Source organism: Camellia sinensis, chromosome 14 (assembly GCF_055761805.1).
Source record: "Camellia sinensis isolate YWXY chromosome 14, ASM5576180v1, whole genome shotgun sequence".
In the NCBI taxonomy this organism is placed as follows: Eukaryota; Viridiplantae; Streptophyta; class Magnoliopsida; order Ericales; family Theaceae; genus Camellia; species Camellia sinensis.
This window is the reverse complement of record NC_138974.1, coordinates 113,639,587-113,661,378: the sequence shown is the minus strand read 5'-3', so window position 1 is coordinate 113,661,378 and position 21,792 is coordinate 113,639,587.

Here is a 21,792-nt window from a genome sequence, read left to right as displayed (position 1 = left end):
GGCACAATTTTCTCTGCCGACAGCTTCAATTTTGTGCCGATGGCCATACTACACTGCCGGTGGAAATTTCAATCAGCCGGTGATGACCCCCTCTGTCCAAGGATGCAGTCCTGAGGCTTTGACAGCCTCCAGAGGAAGAAAGGAAGGAAAACAGAGGCAGCTTGCGCATGGTGGCGCGCTTCCCGAGGCGTTTTCCCGCTTTATTTAATTTATTCAATTTGTTAATTAAATTAGTTAATTTGTAATATTAATTAGCTGGTGTAGTTAATTAATTTGTAATATTTATTCGGTCCCTCCGAGTGAGGGAAAATCTGTAATAAGTGTGCGTGGGTGGTGTGTATGTCTTCCAACCTCACTTCTTTCTTCCTTTTTACTTACCCGCTTTAATGGTTAGTATTAGGACACGTTTAAATTAGCATACCTCATGCTATGCATGCGTGCATCCATGCATTTGTATTACATGCATTGAGCTCGGTACATCATGCTAACTGCATATGTATTTTCAAATTCCAAACTGAATATGTGTTAATTGTGCATTTTCACATGACATGTCTAGGTTAGCCGAGCCTATCTTAGCAACACTTTGTATGCGATGCATTAGGCACTTAACATGGACTTGGATCATGCATGTTTGCTAACAAGTTCTTTGTTTTGGCACGGAGTACTATGTAAGTATTTCCGCTTTAGCATATCGCATGAGTGTGAATGTTACCATGACAGCATGCTTAACATGTGGCTAGATGCTTATGTGTTAAACTGTTTTGAATGCCTGTGGGTGAAGGCCGGATTGTTTGAGTTGGAAAAACTCGTTGAAATCCGCATTTTAGTCTACTTGCGAGTAGCAAATTCCAAAGCATTTTCAAACCAAACGGATATGCAATGTTTATTTCCAAATTAAGCAATCTAGTCTATACTTGTTTGCTGTGCGCATAACATAGTAATTCTAGGCTAACAATTGGCTTAAGAACACATAAAGTTTTCAAAAACGGATATCACGGTTAGTAGAGGCCGGTCTTCGGACCGGGCGAAAGGGGGTGCTCATAGCTGACCTTCCCCGATCGTACCCAAGCTCCCGAGCCGAGACAACTCCGGTGATGACGGACATGTGGCCTTCGGCACCGAGTCAGGGTTTCCTAAATTCTCCCATAAAAAATATTTAGGTGGCGACTCTGTATCTGGCAAAGCAGTCCATGTTTGGCGCTACTTTTTCAAAAATCCGTTTCTCAAAACGATTTGCCAGATTTGGACTCTTTGGTTCAGATTTAGAACCGTGACACAAATCGAGTCCGAACTGTAGCATGAGGCCCGCGGGCGCTGTTACAGTTTCTGGCGACTCCGCTGGGGATTTGAGAGAGCTTGACTCGAACTCGTGATATCCTATTTTGATTTCATTTATGTGTCTCTTTGCATTGCATGTGCATTGGTGCGCCTAGGAACACAGTGTTTGCCATCTGCCATTCCTGAACGGTTTGCCGGAGGCTTGCCTTGTCAAGGCATGTCCATAAGGCTGACCGGCTATGGGCTCTGACAGCATGGGAACACAAACCCCGGTTTACCGGGGCACCCTTTTTGACCATTCGACCTAGTGCATATCGGAATCCATAGTGACCATTCCAAACTAGGACAGGTTGCTCACCCGATGTTAGGTTGTTTGAAACCGCTGTGTGCGTAGTGAAACCCTAGTTCCTGACGAAATAGGACAGGGAAACCCTACCCCAACATAGGGGTGTTTTGGCTCTCTCTTATTTGCTATGTACTTTTAGAGTGTATCTCTACAGGAACGCACATACCAGTTTACGAGTTTGAGTATCGGGCCCGAAGGCGCCAGAATCAGTGTTGTTGAGAATCAGTTATCAGGAATCAGTTATCCGCGGGTATCAGATTCAGTATTTTGGGAACAGAAATCTGGGAACAGTGATCAGCAGTAGGGTACAATTGTTTGGCTACACCCGTGTTTGATCAGTTTGGGCTGAAATGCTGCCTGTTTTTCTTTCAGTTCAGAGAGTTGTAGAGTTGATACAGAACAGCCAGTGTCTCCCCTTTGCTGAGGCAAGATTTATGGCGACACAAAGTTCAGAAGAAATTGTGGTTATGACGGCTGCATTGGAGCAGGGGACCGCTCCGCAAAGTGAAGCCAGCATCAGTATGTCACACCCGCCCAGGATGCCCGTTGTGCACCCGGTCTGGACTCCCCAGTTATACCAGGCTCGTGAGCCCACCACCTTCGAATTGATGGGGATGATAGGCGATCTCCAAAGGTCTGTGGCAGACCTCGCCTATGGAATGTCGGCTTCACCGCCAGCGGCGCCGTATGCCGGGAATTTTGTACCACAGGAGCCCCCGCTACTGGGGCGGATTGTGATAGAGCTCAGCCAGCCAGAGGTGACTTCCGGCTATAGCCACGACACGCCAGTATCAACCCCGACCCTTGATCAGGCTGAGGCCAAAGGAAAAGACAAGGCGAAGGTAGACGCCGACCCTATTGAACAACTACTGTGGGCAGTCGAGGCTCTGAAGGCCAGAGGGATGAACAAGCAACAAACATCTGCAATAGTGACCAAAGCTGTGGATGATGCTTTCCCACTCCGATCAAAGGCAGGTCAAGCCAGGCAGAAAACCGGGATGGGCCCCGTCATGCCCAGACAGTTCCAGTAGTTCCCAACCCTGCACCGGGGAAGGTTCAAAAAGCCAAGGCAGCGCCAGCTGATCCTTTCGCCAGCGCATCTGGCAAGAATCCTCAAACTGCAAAGTACCTGCCCCGAGGGCGCAGGGTCTTTCACGACCTCCACATGCCTTTGTCTAGGGCATTGCTGATATTGGCGAAGAATGGGCATCTTAAGCCTTTGGAGTCCCGGCCACTCCCGAAGAATCTCCCCGCCACTCATGATGCTACCTTGTACTGCGCGTACCATCAACAGTCCGGTCACAGTACCGATGGGTGTTCCCGTCTTCGTCATGAAGTGCAGGATTTGATTGATAACAAGGTTATCCTACCACCTACCTCAGGCAAGCCCGTCACCACTCAGTTGCTGGATTTCGAGGGCTCAGATACTGCGAGTATGTAAAGCGAACCGCCTGCGGGCAACATTTGGTGTGTTTTTGAAGCGTCTGGCACGCATTTTTGAGCATCGGTGAAACCGAGTTTTGTAAATCTTGGCTTGGATGTCGAGTCAGTCTTTTGTTTTGAGTCTGTCTCTTTGTCTTGAGTCAGTCTTTTTTGCTTAAGGGTCTGTCGGGTTGTATCGAGTCAGTCCCCGTTGTATATAATACCTGGTGATTCTAGGGTTGTTGTCTCGAACACCATTTTGTTTTGTAATTATTATCTGTTTTTGTTTTGAGTCTGTTTCTGCCGAGGGGCCAGTTGCACCAACAAAGCCGATCAAAACAGCTGTTGCTATCTCAACTTCATGCTTGCTTTCAGCATAAGTGCCAGAGAACTTGAATGGGCTGACAGTACATCTCGCCTGCTCTCCTGTGTGCCAAACTCATTGCAATAACCTAGAATTTTCAAAAACAAAAACAACTTTTGAACACTGCGGTGATGAAAACGAAGAGGAACGAATTCCTCGGGTTTTGTAAAATTTTGATCATTTTGAGAGAAAGAGAGGCGTGCTAAGCCTTTTTATGAATAAAGCCATGCTTGTCGGCGTGAGTACTGAGAAGGATCCTGGCCTGATCCAGATTGGTTCCACACTATCTTCGGCACGAGCGATTCGTCGCTTCCTTAAAAACTTTCAAAAGCAAATGTTTTACGCGGCCCTGCGAAGACCTGTGTGGAATCGCTCTTGAGGTCGCGCAGCCTAGGATCGCTCTCAGCCTCAAGATCCAACCTGTTTGTTTTCCGACTTTGAACCCGTTCAGAATGTTCAGAAAGTTCAACAGACAAATGCCATAAAAGGCCCGTGTGGCCAGTTTTGAGGTAGCCTTCGATCAAGAAGCATCAAAGCCAAATCAGAAGGAGTAGATCTCGCTGGAAGAAGCTCGTGGAGCAACCTTGATGGATTCTCCGCAAATCAGTGCAACAGCCGTTCTCCTAGACACAGAGAGGCTTCAATTTCAAAAACCATTTGGCATGGACTTACTACACGTTTACCCTTTGAGAGGCTCGCTGGGCCGAAAACCCGGAAGGGCGGCCCAGGCAAAAGTTATAGCAAGAGAAAAAGAAAGAAGAAAAAAAAGAAAAAAAAGAAAAAAAAAAAAACAAGAAAAAAGAAAAGAAAAGAAAAAGAAACGAACAAAAGAAAATGAAAAGAAGCTCGCAAGGTCGAAAACCCGCATTGGGCGCCTTGGCAAAAGTGAGAGCCTAAAAAAAGTGAAGGTTAAAATACCCGAGTGTACCTTAACCGGAACTACGTAAGGCTTGATTCCCATGTTTAGGATACGTAGGCAACTTCATCATGAAGTCCAACCCCCAACGCTTTCATAAGCGTCTCAGTCCATGCAATGGTTTCAATTTCATCTCAAAGTCCAGCCGCCAACACCCTCCAAAGGCGACTGTGTCCATATATTTGTTGTGACCGTCTTCGTCATCTCTGTGTCCAAGAGCTCAACCACCGCCAATGAAGACTGTTTGCGGATTGCTGCGGCACCATCCCAAACAAGGGGCAACTTTCCGTTGCCACAAGCCGTCGTGAGACGCCATTCAGACTAGGGGCAACTTTCCGTTGCCTCACACCCCCCTTCAAACCAGGGGCAATTTTCCATTGCCTCCGATCCGAGGTTGCGCGTCCCGAAGGGTAAGTTCCATGCTCGTTGAGCATCAGCTGTTTGAAAAATAGTTTTTGAAAATTTTTACTGAGGTTGACTATTTTCTCGAAAACTATTTCATTTTCCAAAACTGGACCATTGTCTTGGACCCAAAAAAGGAAAATTTTCAGTGCTCATAGCCTGACTTGCATGTTTTTCAAATCAAAAGTCGAACAAGTACGTTAATCCGACTCTCATTTTGATCAAAACTGTTTTAGTAGAAAGCAAAAACAAAGAATGGTTAAAATGATGAACTAGGGGCACAGTTGAGCCAGGCGTCCTGTCTTTCCCCCGTCACCGACGTACTTGCCAGAAGAGCGCTCTGCCCGCCAGAAGAAATAGCGGTGAGCTAACGGCATCGGGCGTGAACCCGCAACTTCCTGTTCATCCATTAATCACCCCGGGGAGGGATGGAAAATGAGAGATTGAAGAATAGAGAGGTGTAAGTTGAGAGAAAAGTGAGGAAAAGGGTTTTGAGAGAAAATCCGAGCTTGAGAGTCGAGTGATGTAAGGATCACAAATCAGAAAGGGTGGGAAAACAATACCCAGATTGAACTGGCTCCTCGTGGTCCGAGGTCTCCCATCTTCGTTTACGCGTCTGTGTGTCGTTTCTCTTTCATTTGGCGGTCTCGTCTTTTGTTTTGAGTCTCTCTCGAGCGTGTCTCGTTGTGTTTAGGTTGTGTACCTCTTTGTTTGAGTCCTCCTCGCTGTGTTCAGTGTTGGGCTCGATATCCCGGTTTGAAAAACCCTCATTCGATTTCAAAAAAATCGCTTATGCTCAGAATGCTGTGCCATTCTCTACATTTGAACGTGTCTCGACTCCAATCGGTTCCATCTTTGAGGTCCGTCCTGTCAAATTGGGCTGTTTGTTTGAGAATTGCCGTGTGCAGAATGAATCGAATGCTGTGTTATGGGCTGTGTGCAGATTAATCCCCAACAGAGTAAGGGTTGTGTGTTCAAGAATCAGGCAGTGGGTTGCTTGGGTTATTTTGCTGTTGGCTGTTTAGTTATCTGATTATTACAGTGCAAGCGTTTAATTTTCAGACAACCAATCAATTCCATTTACATTGAGGTGTAACATGATGAGATGCAATGCAATGCATGAAATGTGTAAATGTAAACACTTTTTCAGATAAAAAGTCCGTTTCATTCCATTGTCTTTTCGAATGTACAAGTTTTGGAAACAAAAATCTGCCTGCGGCAGTACAAGGTAATCTATCTACCAACAAAAAGAAAAGTACAAAGAAAGAAAGAAAAGATAGCAAAATTTGCATCCATGTCAAGCAACTCCCAAGGGCTGTCAGTCCGTCCTGGTCCTCTTCCTGGACGAAGGTCCAGGAGCATCATCAGCATCGTCGTCAGAGCCCGAGCTAGAACCGTCTCCGGTCTCCTCCTCCGATGACTCTGCCTCCGCCTCTGACTCCTCGTCATCATCATCGTCCGGGACTGGAGCTCGCGAGCTACTCCCGACGTGAGTACGCCCTCCCCTGGTACGGGGAAATATCCTGCCCTCCTCATCTCTCCCCCGAGCAGGGACAGAAGGCCTAGCTGGAGCGCCTCCTGCCATAGGAATCTGGAAAGGAGGCTGAAAAGTACACAAAAAGGAAAATGTATCAGTACACTGTGAACAGTTTAAAGGTGCAGAATGCAGTGTATGAGCACAATGTATGAATGCCGTGAGCAGTTTATCAGTGCAGAATGCAGAGTATGAGTACAGTGTAAGAATGCTGTGAGCAGTTTATCAGTACAGAGTTTGGTGCAGAATGCAGTGTATGCAGTGTTCAGATACTGTGAAATCAGTGTATCGGGTGTTGTGCCGTGCATCAGATTATGTAAAGCAGTGTATGAATGGTTTGAGGCCAGTGTTAGAAGGACATACCGGTATGCTATAGATGGCTAGGAGATCAAATGTCCGCTGGAGCATCCCCATCATCGAGGCATTCATCGCCAACGACTGACGGGTGTACCCAGGAGAAGCCTGCAAAAGTATCAGATGCATCAATATTCTGTGGAATATCAAGTAAACTGAGATGAATGACTGTACAAAATGCAGTAAAACATACCGGAGGTAAGTCGGGGATGTCAATGAACTCGTGACCAGCCGGTGGAGGGGCGAAGGGGATCTGATAGGTCGACCCACCCTGCCCCTGGAAAGTCAGTACAGCAGGCAGGGCAGGCCAGCCAGCTCCTCGTCCTCCCCGCACTCCGCCCCTGCCACGGACCCGGGCCCTCCTCGAAGACCCAGCCCCTGCTCCTGCTCCGGCCCCAGCCGCCGATGCCACAGGCCTGGCCCCCTCTGCTCGACGGCCGCTCAAAGGTCGCATCAGGTACGTCCGCACGTACTCCTGATAGTCGCCGGTGCCTCGGAAGCCGGCCTCCTCCCAGCCGATGGAGTAATCATCCAGCTGCTCAGGGGTCAGCCCCTCGGTCTCCCTCATCTCTGCAGGAGGGTGAGCCGGGACTATATGCTCAGGTAACCCGCGGGTCTGGCGTAGAAAACGCTCCCCCAGGTACCAAGCCCGACAGACCGGGCCCTCAAGCAAAATCCGGAAACGCGAGGTCTCCTCAGCACCAGGGAACCGACCCCGCATCGCCGACTGCAGCGAAGCCCATGGCCGCCATGTGATCTGAAAGTAACAGACAGTTTGTTATCTACTGTTATTGAAATATGCAGTGGGAAAGCGAAGCTAAATGAACTGAAAGTAAAGCATACCTCTGTGGGGGTGATGGTGTCGAAGTATCGGCGGAAGAAGCCGAACGTCTCCCGTGGTCGCCGGGTGCATCTCCCGTCAAAACGACTCGAGAACGGGACAGCCGGAGGAGGCTCCGCAACTGGCACAGGTGCAAGCCTAGGGAAGTAGGCGTAAACCCACAGCTACAAAACAGATGTCAGTATGACCATCCGATAAAGCAGGATATACAGAATAAAGCAGAAATGGCAGAGCCGTGTGTTGAGCCGTGTATTGTGTGCAGTGCACAGTGTGAGCAGTGTACAGTAAGTGTAAAGCAGAATGTATGTGTGTGCCGTGTGTACAGTATACAGTAAGTGTAAAGCAGACCGCAGTGTGTGCAGTGTGCAGAGTACAGAAAGTACGAGACAGAAGTGAAAAAGCGGAGAAGAAATGTACCTCCCAAGCTCGCCAGTAACCTCCGAGCAGCTGGCCGCTGCCGCGAGAAGCCGAGCTCATATATCCGTATAAGGTGGCCAAAGCAGCGCCGCCCCAATCATAGTGCAAGATGTCCCGGACGTCCACCAGTGCGCTGAGAAGACAGAGAGGCACGGTGTTCGCCCGGTCGGCGAAGATGGTAGTCCCAAACAGGAACATGAGGAAGCCGCGAGCATACCTCTCCTCGTCCTCTAGGGTCATCTGCACCTCCTCCAATGCGGGCTGGACCCGAAACTGTGTCTCGAACCAGGAGTATCGGACGAAGCCTAGACGAGCTAGTGGTGGGGCCTCCCCCAGTAGATGGACCTGAGCGGCGGTCCACTCATCCATGTCGGTGTCGAAAGGGATCGGATCCCTCCCTACCCCGATGCCTGTGAGCATCGAGAAGTCATAAGGGGTCATCGTCATGTCCCCTGCAGCAGAAAAATGGAAAGAATCGGTGGTGTCCCACCACCTCTCCGCCAAAGCAGCAAGGAGAGGTCTGCATGTAGAGAGCCTAGAGAGCCCTCGGCAGAAGGTGCCGAAGCCCGCCCGGTCCACGATGCGCTGGACCACATCAGGGAGCTCATCATACCACTCCCGCGCACCAGTATTCCCATACCCGCGAATGGTATGGGAACCCTCCTGCAAACAGAAAATGACAATTGCAAGACAACATTCAAAATGCAATTTTGAAAAGACAGATATGGCATGCATGCAAGTTTGTCAGATTCAGGCAAATACCGGGTGCCGGTGTGCTTACAGTAAAATACGTGTGATGTGTCAGCGTGTTTGGGTGTTTCAGAACAGATATGGCATGTATGCAAGTTTGACAGATTCAGACAAATACTGGGTGCCAGTGTGTATGCAGTAGAATACAGTGAGTGTCGTGTGTTTGGGTGATTCAGGGCTAGTGCAGTGTGTGTGCATGTGTCAGTCTCAAGCAGATATCAGTTGTATGTATGTTTACAGTCAACTACGGTCTACGGCATATCAGATTTCAGCAGTTAGAGAATACAACTAAACTATGGCAGTTTTGTATCCTACATTGCAGAAAGTAAAGCCGAAAGAAGAAAAATTACCTCGGAAGTGCCGAACGAAAGGTGGGAGGTAGGCTCACGTAGTAGTAGCTCAGGGGCCGCGTACCTCTCAAAGCTCCGGAACTGACGCAGGCCGTCTGGGGGCAGAACGTGGATCGCCGGCCGGTAGGTCGCCGGGTCGAACGGGCGCTCGCCCAGTGGTAGGAGCTCGACCCCGGGATCCATCTCGTGGTCCGGGGGAGTCCCGCCACGTGGAATGTCGTCCGCCATGAAGAGAGTGGTGTGAAAATGGCCGGAAAAGGGAAAACCGAGCCGGAATGCGAAGAGTCAACTGAAAAGTCAACTCCCGAGAGGGTCGGAAATGGCCGGGAAGGCCGGAATGTGAAGAGGCACGGAAATGAAGAGGAAAATGAGGGGAACAAACCCCGAAAAGGCGAGAACGCCGAACGAGGCACCGAAACAAGAATGTGATCGGTGGAAAATGTCCGAAACGCGAAGAGGATCGCGAATCCGACGATGAAACGAGCGTAGAACGCGAAGAAACGGGCGAAAAATGAGAGAGAAGCACTCTAGAGAGAGAGAGCAAGGGTTTTCGGCGGTAGAGAAGTGAGAAAATAGGGCATGAGGCCCTATTTTATAACACCCAAGGTGAATAGACAAAACTGCCCCGCACCAGCAACTGTTTGCCGGTCGGCAATGTTTTGTGCCGGCCGGCACTTTTTTGTGCCGATAGAATTGTTTTTGTGCCGATGGCCAGCCGGTGGCCTCATCTTTCGGCCGGTGGGGTTCCCACAGTCTTGTTTAGGCCATATGAGAAGTTCGTGGTCTGCAAAGCTCAAGAAAGTGCAAGAAAGGGCATCTCCGACATTCAACCGGCCTCCGTTCTGACCACGGGCCGTGTCTCCAGTGCGTGGCACTCGAATTCTTGCAAGGTGTATCCTTTTTGTATCCTTTTGAATTCAAAAGTTACCCCATGTGTGTTGCACAAGTTCATCACACTACTTCGATGCATTACATCGCGCTGTCGTGCGTCACACATTTGCATTGTTATGCACGTATTACAAGCGTAACACGCACCCCTTTGCATTATCATGCACATTTCTCATGCATCATCATTGCATTTCCATTCCATGCATTGTCATGCATTCCGGAATACGTGCGTTGTTGCGCATTTAAGCCCGTTTACATTCCGTGTGGCGTGCGTGTCACACTGGCCATCGCACTTTCTTGTGCATTTCAAACCTCGCGCTGTTCTGCGCATTGCACTGTTTTGGGCATTTCAAAATTGTTCGCGCTGTTCTGCGCATCGCACTGTTTTGTGCATTTCAAACCGTTGCACTGTTTTGTGCATTTCAAAATTGTTCGCGCTGTTCTGCGCATCGCACTGTTTTGTGCATTTCAAACCGTTGCACTGTTTTGTGCATTTCAAACCTCGCGCTGTTCTGCGCATCGCACTGTTTTGTGCATTTCAAAATTGTTCGCGCTGTTCTGCGCATCGCACTGTTTTGTGCATTTCAAACCGTCGCACTGTTTTGTGCATTTCAAAATTGTTCGCGCTGTTCTGCGCATCACACTGTTTTGTGCATTTCAAACCGTTGCACTGTTTTGTGCATTTCAAACCTCGCGCTGTTCTGCGCATCGCACTGTTTTGTGCCTTTCAAAATTGTTCGCGCTGTTCTGCGCATCGCACTGTTTTGTGCATTTCAAAATTGTTCGCGCTGTTCTGCGCATCGCACTGTTCTGTGCATTTCAAATTTCGCGCTATTTTGCGCATCTCATTGCATTTTGCATGCATTCCATCGCACTGTCCTGTGCACTCGCGTTGCCTAACGCATTGCGCTATTTTGCGCATCATATCGTCGTGCAATACCACTGGTCTGGCGAGACCTTAAACACGCATGGTCTGGCGAGACCTTAAACGCGTACGGTCTAGGAGACCTTAAATCCTTGGAAGGTGTAAGACCTTTAGTGTTCGCATTGTCGTGCACTTCTTGAGCCGCGTGTTGTCGTGCATTCCATGCAACATGCATTTCATACATCATGTGCATCTCAAAAAAAAAACAACATGCATTGTCATGCATACATTTTGCATCCCGGTCTAGGAGACCTTAAATCCTCTGAAGGTGCAATTCCTTTGGTGTTTGTCGTGCCCGAACGACTTTCGGTGGTCTGGTAAAGCCACCTGCCTATGTTTGCGATGAGTTCCTAGAAGACCAACTGGGACGGTGGAAACTAGAGTTCGAACGGCTTATGCCTAGAACGCAAAGGTTCGGGAGTTCCGAGACTAAAGTCTGGTTTAAATACCCAGGGGTTTACCCTCGGCTTGAAATCTGTATGGAAGCCCCATAGGTTGAGACGGTATGTCTACACCTCAATTCTGGATACTGAACCAACCTAGTATATCACCCTATTGGTAAGATAGGGAAAGTTGCAATCATAGTCATTGCATCATAGTGCATTGTCATGCATTTCCATTGTAGCTTGCATGCATCCATTGCATTTTCCCCAGTAGGTCGCATTGCACTGCATTGTCATGCATGTTGTAAATATCCACTCTATTGCATATTTGTAGATATTGCATTGTAGATTGCATGCATTCATTGCATCACCTTCCGCCTTTGGCTTGCGCCTTTCCAGGTTGAGCTTGGTCTGGTATGTGCCCTTACCTTTCATGTTAAAACACAGTTCTGCATGTGTATCGCGCCGATTCCACGCTGATATGTTGGTTGAGGGTTGCGGCACCTTTTCTGTGTTACACATGGCCCGTATGTGTACATGCCTTTCCTAGGCAAAATTTGGTTTGGCTTGTATGCCATATCCATTGTGTCCATATCCATTCCATTGCATATTTATAGATATTGCATTGTAGTTTGCATGCATCCATTGCATCGCCTTCCGCCTATGGCTTGCGCCTTTCCAGGTTGAGCTTGGTTTGGTATGTCCCCCTACTTTTCATGTTAAAACACAGTTCTGCATGTGTATCGCGCCGATTCCACGCTGATATGTTGGTTGAGGGTTGCGACACCTTTTCTGTGTTACACATGGCTTGTATGTGTACATGCTTTTCCTAAGCAAGATTTGGTTTGGCCCGCGTGCCATATTCATCCATTACATTGTAGTGTAATTTTTGCATCCGGCATTAGGATCGTAGTCTTTTCTCCAGCGGGTCGTTTCCCCACTTATGTCAATTCCACCCAATACTTGTTCTTGCGTCTGTCTACAATACTCATAGTTCAGTTGACCGTTCTATGGTAGACAGACTTGTTACCTCCATCAATCTATTTGACATAGGTGTAGTTTCGAACCGTTCGTGATTGGATCACGATCCAAATGCTTTGCATGTAGCTTGCATTGTCTCAAATACATTGCATCTTCGTTTGCATTGTTTATACATTGTTTTGTATATATTGCATTTCGTTTTGCATCCATTTTGCATTGTCATGCATGTTGCTAACCATATTGTACCTGTTAAGTTTGTTTTCTTTGCAGGCACGATATTGTATGTACGGTTCATTTGAAGCTGGTGCAACCAGACGAGCCGCACAGGTATTGTATCTCCCGAGTGAGACGTATTGAGAATTCCATAATTCTCTTACATCCTTTCTGCATTGTAGTGTAGTTTGGTATGCTAGCTTAAAATTGTCGCATGTTTGCTTCATTACAGCTTTCTTTGCATGATCATAAGTTATGCTCGGCTCCGTGCATTGTCTTGCATTTTGCCCCTGCCTCCGGGCGCATATCTTATTTGTCTTGTATGTTTGTCTAAGTCTTCGGCCTTGTCAAAAATGGGTCGTCTCTGGGCTTTGACATTCACTCCCGTCATTGTTATGACTTTCGAGTTCTGTCAAAGAGGGGCAACTGTAGACACCCCATTTTTGACCGTCCTCAAGACTTGGACGTCACCGTTTGAACACTCGGTGATTATCCATGTTTGTGTTCGTTTGGAGTTCCCGGAAGCCTCGGCTCGCGTGCCTTGCCTCAGGATCTCCGAACTCGACCGTTTAGTGTCTGGTTTTGCACCAAACACTTGCATCTTGCCTTTGAGAGGCAGGGTGGGGCTTGTAGACCATCCCCACCCACCACCAGCATTGGCTAGATGCCACCGGCTGGTTTTTGCTGCCACCGGCAATATAGTTTGCCGGCCGGTACTCTTTGTTGCCGGTCAGCACTCTTTTGTGCCGGTCGGCACTATTTTTGGCCAAGATGGCATTTTTTGCCGGCCGATTGCTGTTCATCTGCTTTTGCAGATATTTTTAGACAGTTGTATTGCTTTTGCTCCCCTCCATACACGTGTATGGAGGGATCTCCCTCTTGCAAAGCTTGTCTTGTAAGCTTTACAAGAGGCATATAGAGAGAAGCTCTCTCTAAGGCAAAAAAAGGAGGCTTTAGACATTTTTGAGGAGAGAAGACAGAGGAGAGCTCTGGTTTTCTAGGGTTAGGGTTAGACATACACAACCTATCTCTCTTTCCCTCTCATTTTGTTCACTAGGTGTCTTGTGCCTTACTATTGCACACAAACACCTAGTGTTTCACCTTCCTCTTGGAGCTGAGGTTCTAAAGAGTGTATTTTGAAGTTTTGGTGTTGGGTTCAAGCTCAAGGAGGCCATTGGAGCACCATTGTTGAAGAGGACTACAAGGGTGAGAAACTAGTCCCTTTTTCCCCCATTTTTGCATTGATTTTCTATTAGTCTTAGAGTTGTTTTTGTGATTATTGTATAACATAAAAAAGTTCTGTTTTTAAGCCCTCTTTGTTGTTTATTAAGAGTGTTTTGTTGTTTGAGGGTTGTTGACCACCCTTAGGCCTCAAAAGGCCTCATTTTGAGCCATTTTTTGCTAGCTCCGGGATTTTGGTGTTGAGGTCTCTTCACCACTGAAATCTTGAGGGATTTTAGTGGTGAAGATGATGCTTTGAAGTCCCAAGAAGGAGAGGGCCACCCCCTCTCCTTGTTGTCCTTGAAAAGGGCATATTTTGACCTCTTAAGGAGGCCTATGCTTGAGTGTGTGTTGAGCATGTTTGGTTTGTTTTTCATGCTTATATATCTATGATATAACATGATTTCAAGTTGGTTTTGGAACTTCATGCATGTTTAGCATAGTTGCCATGTAATGCCTTATTTGTGCCTTAACATGTTCTTGGTTGTTAACCTTTGTTGGAGCATGTTTTAGGCTTGCATTTGTGAAGTTTATGTGCTTATTTTGCCATGTTTTAGCTCTGTCCATAATCGTTTGGGTTGATCTTTGCATGCATTATATAGCTCCTTTGTATTTGGGCTTGTTGGCCTTGAGTATGTGCATGTGTAGCATGCCATCTTTGCATTGTTTTGGTGATTTGGAATCATCCTACATGCTATTTCAGTCCCATTTCCATGCTTGTTTGATTGCCTTGCATGCCTCTTTAATGCTTTGAAAGCATGTGTTGCAATGCTCCATGTTTTGGCCATGGTGTATGCCTTTGAATTTGGGCCACTTAGATGCCATCTAAGGAGTCCTTTGGCCTTGTTTTAACATGCTAAAAATCTGTTTTTAGTTGTTTAATGCATGCCATGTTTGGTCATGATAAGTGTAGCTCAATGCCACTTTGGTTTACTTTGAACACTTAGGCCATTTGTTGCATGCTTGACTTGATTTATAACTTGATTTGGCATCATTTTATAACATGATTTTAGGGCTCATGTTGCTTGCTAATTAGTCCGTGATTCCTCCTTTCAAGTGTGCTTGAATATTGCTCGTTTTTGTGCTTAAGTGTTGGCCCTTATGTGCATGTGTGTGTGTGTATGCCACTTAGCCCTCACTCTTTAGCACTCATGGCTACTGTTTTAGGCCTTTTTTAGAGTCGCCTAATTCATGTTTAAGTCCATCTTTGCACTCATTTGTATTGCCATATGCATGCTTGTACGCTTGCATAAGTTAATTGCCATGCCATGTTGCATTCCTAGCTTGTATGCCTAGGTTGCATTGCATTTTGCATGTATGCCTTGTTCCTTGAATTGGTGATAGGAATTGGGCCTAATTTGTTTGATTGGTTTGCATACATTTGAAACCGAAGTTGCATGCTTGGTTCCTTGGGCCATCATGCATGGAAACGCGTGATTGGTGGCCCGAGAACCGAGGCACATGTCCCTTTGAGTCATTACAATGATAAGAGACATGTTTGGTGCATACATGCCTTGAATTGTGCTGCCATGCCTTGTTTTGCCCTCTGTTGCTGTGAGTTGCAGGTTCTGCAGGAATACTCTACCGACCGGCAGTGTAATGTGCCGACCGGCACAATTTTCTCTGCCGACAGCTTCAATTTTGTGCCGATGGCCATACTACACTGCCGGTGGAAATTTCAATCAGCCGGTGATGACCCCCTCTGTCCAAGGATGCAGTCCTGAGGCTTTGACAGCCTCCAGAGGAAGAAAGGAAGGAAAACAGAGGCAGCTTGCGCATGGTGGCGCGCTTCCCGAGGTGTTTTCCCGCTTTATTTAATTTATTCAATTTGTTAATTAAATTAGTTAATTTGTAATATTAATTAGCTGGTGTAGTTAATTAATTTGTAATATTTATTCGGTCCCTCCGAGTGAGGGCAAATCTGTAATAAGTGTGCGTGGGTGGTGTGTATGTCTTCCAACCTCACTTCTTTCTTCCCTTTTACTTACCCGCTTTAATGGTTAGTATTAGGACACGTTTAAATTAGCATACCTCATGCTATGCATGCTTGCATCCATGCATTTGTATTACATGCATTGAGCTCGGTACATCATGCTAACTGCATATGTATTTTCAAATTCCAAACTGAATATGTGTTAATTGTGCATTTTCACATGACATGTCTAGGTTAGCCGAGCCTATCTTAGCAACACTTTGTATGCGATGCATTAGGCACTTAACATGGACTTGGATCATGCATGTTTGCTAACAAGTTCTTTGTTTTGGCACGGAGTACTATGTAAGTATTTCCGCTTTAGCATATCGCATGAGTGTGAATGTTACCATGACAGCATGCTTAACATGTGGCTAGATGCTTATGTGTTAAACTGTTTTGAATGCCTGTGGGTGAAGGCCGGATTGTTTGAGTTGGAAAAACTCGTTGAAATCCGCATTTTAGCCTACTTGCGAGTAGCAAATTCCAAAGCATTTTCAAACCAAACGGATATGCAATGTTTATTTCCAAATTAAGCAATCTAGTCTATACTTGTTTGTTGTGCGCATAACATAGTAATTCTAGGCTAACAATTGGTTTAAGAACACATAAAGTTTTCAAAAACGGATATCACGGTTAGTAGAGGCCGGTCTTCGGACCGGGCGAAAGGGGGTGCTCATAGCTGACCTTCCCCGATCGTACCCAAGCTCCCGAGCCGAGACAACTCCGGTGATGACGGACATGTGGCCTTCGGCACCGAGTCAGGGTTTCCTAAATTCTCCCATAAAAAATATTTAGGTGGCGACTCTGTATCTGGCAAAGCAGTCCATGTTTGGTGCTACCTTTTCAAAAATCCGTTTCTCAAAACGATTTGCCAGATTTGGACTCTTTGGTTCAGATTTAGAACCGTGACACAAATCGAGTCCGAACTGTAGCATGAGGCCCGCGGGCGCTGTTACAGGAGCCCACCTTCAAAATGTCTTGCCTTTTTATAGTCCGTGTCAATTACATATGGTGCAAACCTGGCCAATTCAGTGAATTTGGCCTCATACTCAGCTACTGTCATGCTGTCCTGCTTGAGTTTCATGAATTCTGCCACTTTCCTATCTGGGACACACTGCGGGAAGTACTTGTCATAGAATATATCTAGAAACTTTACCCAGTCAACATCCCTATGATTTTCTCACATCAGCATCCACCATCTTCTTGCTTCGTCTTCTAGCATAAAAGTGGCTAGAAGCACTTTCTGAGTCTCTGAACAGGGGAACACTTCAAATAATTTCTCAATGCCGAGGACCCGCGCTTCAGCTTTCAACGGATCTAATCCCCCGTGAAACTGTGGTGGTTTCATTTTCTTGAATTCCTTAGTGAGAGCTATAATCCGGTCATCATTCTGATGATCTGGCACGGGTGGTGCCGGAGGTGGAGGTGGCGGGTATGGTTGCTGCCACTGTTGTTGCCACTCCTGTTGCTGTCTCAAAGCTTCTGCCATTTCCTGTATCAGTCTTTCCATCCTGTCCATTCTGGCAGTTGAGGATTGTTCTATTTCATCTTCTCTGGTTCTCACCATCTGATTAAACTTGCATTATATTTCATACAAAAGGTACACAGATATGCACACACTAAGAAGCACATATTCCCAGATAATTTCCAATGCAAGTAGTTCACAACTTACACACGTAATTGTTCATATCAAAACATTTAGGCATATAATCAATGCTTCCAAATTCATATTTATCACATGAATACATCCTAGATATTATCTAGACGCTTATTGCTCTTTTTGGACAAGTGTGTGAGTTATTAACTCGTGCTCTGATACCACTCTATCACGACCCGAACCCGCCCCTATGGGTTAAGGACATAACCCGCCATTAATTCTGAGACTACCTACGACCTCAAACCAAATTAGACATAACTCGACAGAGTAAAGGGGCCAAACGGAAGCAATAATCCAACACTTTGTCCATAGAGCCGTGTTTCTATGCACTACAAAACAAACCATACTCATATACGTTAATAACCCACAACAAGTACAGTATCACAAAATCCTTTGCAGACAGTATCATCCAAACTGAGTCAACCCATATCAAAACTATATACAAATGTACACAAAGTCCTTGCCAACACGACAAACTATAAATACATAACAAAATGGCAAGGATGGGTCTCGTACGTGAGACACAAGGCTGACTCTCCAAAATCTCATGTTGTTCCTGGCAGACTTGACTGGGGCTGGGTTTAGACATCCCTCGACTCACCTACAAACACATGAATGAGCGTGAGCGATAGCCCACTGAATAATATCGAATACATAAATTACATAAGCAATACGAAGAACAACATGTTCTGAACGGCCTTGGGCCCAATGCATATTTTTGCTTAACATATATACACTTATACAAAATTCAGATCAAATGACTGTAGTCCCAAACATACTGGCCTTTGGCCCAATCAGATTTCCATTCATGTCAAAACGGCCTTCGGCCCATCCATCTATGTCAGAACGGCCTTCGGCCCATTCATTTACGTCAAAATGGCCTTCGGCCCATACATTCGTGTCATAAGGACCTTAGGTCCATTCATTTATGTCACAACAGCCTTCGGCCAATACATTCGTGTCATAACGACCTTAGGTCCATTCATTTATGTCAAAACGGCCTTCGGCCCACTCATTCATGTCAAAACAGCCTTCGGTCCATTCGTTTCTATCAAAACGACCTTTGGTCCATTCATCTCTATCAAAACAACCTCTGGTCCATTCATTTCTATCAGAACGACCTCTCGTCCATTCATTTTTATCAAAACGACCTTAGGTCCAGTCACTTTCATGTCAGACTTTTGTCCACAATCCCAATCAGCAATTCATAAAGCTTATAAGGGAATAAACAATTGGACATTCACAATTATTCGAATATCGATATTACTCATAGTGATCGGCTCGTGGATTTGCCCTGGAGCTTGACCCTACACATTTCACGAACACAAAAGGGTCACTAACAATTCAATTCGTTCCTTAATTCACATATTCCTCTTTAGGCTTTATTCTTATTTCACTAACTCATTTACAATGCTTAACATATGCCTAAGAGTGATTACAAGTGAAAGAGAACAGAAAATGAAACACAAAACGCAAGAACAAAATTTCAGAAAACAGGGTCTCCGCTCGAACGTGGACTTCCTCGCTCGAGCGGACCCAAGAGGCCTGCAAAAGTACTGGTTACCTCAAAATTACGCTCGCGCGTGAGTTAGGGCGCTCGAGCGGAAGGCCTGTCTACAAAAGCTCTCTGCTCGAGCGTGAAATGTCCCGCTCGAGCGGACATCCAACTCTGCAAAAAGTGTTGGGAGCACGATTTCTCCGCTCGAGCGGCCCTTCCTCCGCTCGAGCGAAATTCAAAATTCTGGAAATTCCAGATTGAGTTTTTGAGCTTCACCTCGACTTTCAACCCACAATTTATGCATGTTATGGCTCAAAATTCACATTTACTCATGCTAACCTGCTACCAATACAAAATTACAACATTAGGAAGCTCAATTTCTTATGTCATTTACATGCATGCCTCAAATTAATCAAAATTCATCACCAACATATCAAGTTTCAACATGCAAAGCTTGCTCTTTCATGATCTACTCTTGCATGTAAGAAATACACATTATTCACAACTTATTTGGTGAAGAAGTGGTCATACCCATGGATTTCATTCAAATTTCAATATAGATTACACAAAGTAAGCTCAAACATGGAAATCTATAACAATTCTTTACATGCATGCTTCTATTAGCATGAATTCAACATATACAACTCAATCCCTTCACATTCAAACTAATTCATGCTCTTGGGCATCTATTAGACTTGAATTCACAAGATGATGACTAAAAATGCAGGAATTACTCACCAAGGAGTTTAATTTCCACAATCTATGGCAATTCTCAGAGCTTAACCTCCAAATTTCCAAGCTTTGAGCCAACCCTCAATCTCCTATCCTCTCTTCTTCCAACCGACCCTCTCTTCTCTTCTTTGAGTATATTATCAGTCCAAATGAGGCTAGGGAGGGAGAGATTGAGTTTTTAAAGCTTGACAACAAAACCCACTGAGGCCAAGATTATAATTATAATGTAGTTGGGCTCTAATTCATAAATTTAATCGGTTTAATCTAACCCGAATCAATTTTCAATTAAATTTCACCGTAGGCTCTAAAAATTATGCCAATCACAATGGCGTAATCAATTTCGGGCTCTGTGGCCGATAGGACCCTCAATTTAATTCCCAAAGTAGTTACTCAAACAGATATTCCTACAGTGAACAGATAGAATTGCAAAATCACATATATTCACATAATGGCACATAAGATCATGCTGAACACATAATCATATTCAAATTAAGGACCAATTTAGCATATTACGGAACAGGGGTATCACAATTACTTATTAAGCTTCGCTCACCTAATATTATGTATGCACATATAGGTGTTCCGCAACATGGAGCCCACCCTTAAAGTCAACTTCAGGAGCTTTTGTGAACCTGTCAAGTTATGCCTCCGAGATGGAGTCTTGTCTTTGACTCCCTTTATGTAATGACTTTATTTTTGTTTTTGTTATTTTGGTGTCGAGTTATGTAATCAACATTTATAAAATTTCCTTTGATACTTATATTTTTGCATAGGCATGTAAATGATATGATTGTGCTATATTTTGCTCATATTGGCATAGCTCAATGGATTTCTTCATTTATTGTATACTTCCGCTTATGGCCCCATACTATAATTACTCTGTATGTTTGTTTGAGGCCGAAGGTAATCAAGTGATAACTGAGCAGTTATGACCCAAACTTTTAGGGGCGGGTTTGGGTCATGACAGAATAAGGATTGAATCATGAGACATAAACAAAAAAAAAAAAATTCAAAATAAACAAGAGAATTAAGAAAATAAGTCATGCACTAGGTCTAGAACGCTCTATACAAGTTCATATCTAATCTAAATACGCAATAAAACTCAGAAAATGTTGTTTCGTTTAGTTTTTAAAAAGAGTTTTGAGTTGTATTTTGAGAGATGAGTGTTTGAAAAGAAGTTTGAAAGTTGAAAACTTATGAGTTTTGAAAATAATTTTGAATTGATTTGTAGGGGTTTTTTTTTTTTTTTGTAGTTGAATAGATGGATATGAGAGAAAAATTGAATGTTTGATTTGTAAAATGTTAGAGGATAAGAGACGAGAGAGAAAAAGTGATTAATTGATGTGTAAAAAAAAAAGGAGAGAGCGAGAGAGAGTTAAAAAATAGTAAACCGCACATACTTTTTGATTTTTCAATCCAAAAGTTAATTCAAAAATTAAACAAAACACTATCATAGTGTTTGGAGGTGAGAAAATAAGAGAAAACTATAATTAAGGCAATTCTAACAATTCCTATGGAGGGGTAGCTAATCCCCTCCACTATTCACAAAGCCGAATCAGATTATAAACAATAGAATTCATAATTATAGACGGTTTGACAAACAAGAAAAGAAAAGACAATAGAAGAGGAAGTGATGAGAAAGTTCAAGAGTTTATCTCAAGTAAAGAGTAAGAGCTCCTTGATTAGCAAAATCTACTCTATGCACCCTCAAGCTTCTGAAATCTTCCTTGAATCTCCAGCACTAAAAGCTTCAATCCAAGGTCCAATAGAGGTGTATGTATAGGTGCATGTATAGAGAGAGAAATTGAAGGTCGAAAAACTATGAGATCAAAGTGGGTGTCTCTACACTTCGGTAAACCTTCGAATCCATCCAATCTCCAAAAGAGGGGTGTATATAACGGTTCCGGTTTAGACCCGACCCTTTTCATGTTCTTAGATCCGGAATTCCATCTCTTCATCTATTTTTTATAACCTACTCTTATTGCTAGTTGAGTTTGGTTGTTTGGGAGTTATTATTATGTTTGGAAAAAGTTAGGAGTTAGTTTTTCAAAAGTGTTGTTGTCCAGTTTTTTTTTTTTTTTTTCTTATTCGCTCGAGCGATGTTTTTTTTCTTGTTCGTGACCGCGGCCACACAAATCACAGGCACAATCAAGCAAATCACGGCTACCCTCGCAGGCTACACAACTTCTCAAGGCCTAAGGACTTGAAGGTGGTTTTCGGTCGCGGCCTTGTCGTGGCCCATTGCGGGCAACCTTCAGCTCTCGCGAGCGTGAGTAGAATATCGCGGTCGTGATCCTTCAACACAACACACTGTTTTTTTGATCGGCAAAGAAAAATTTCATTTA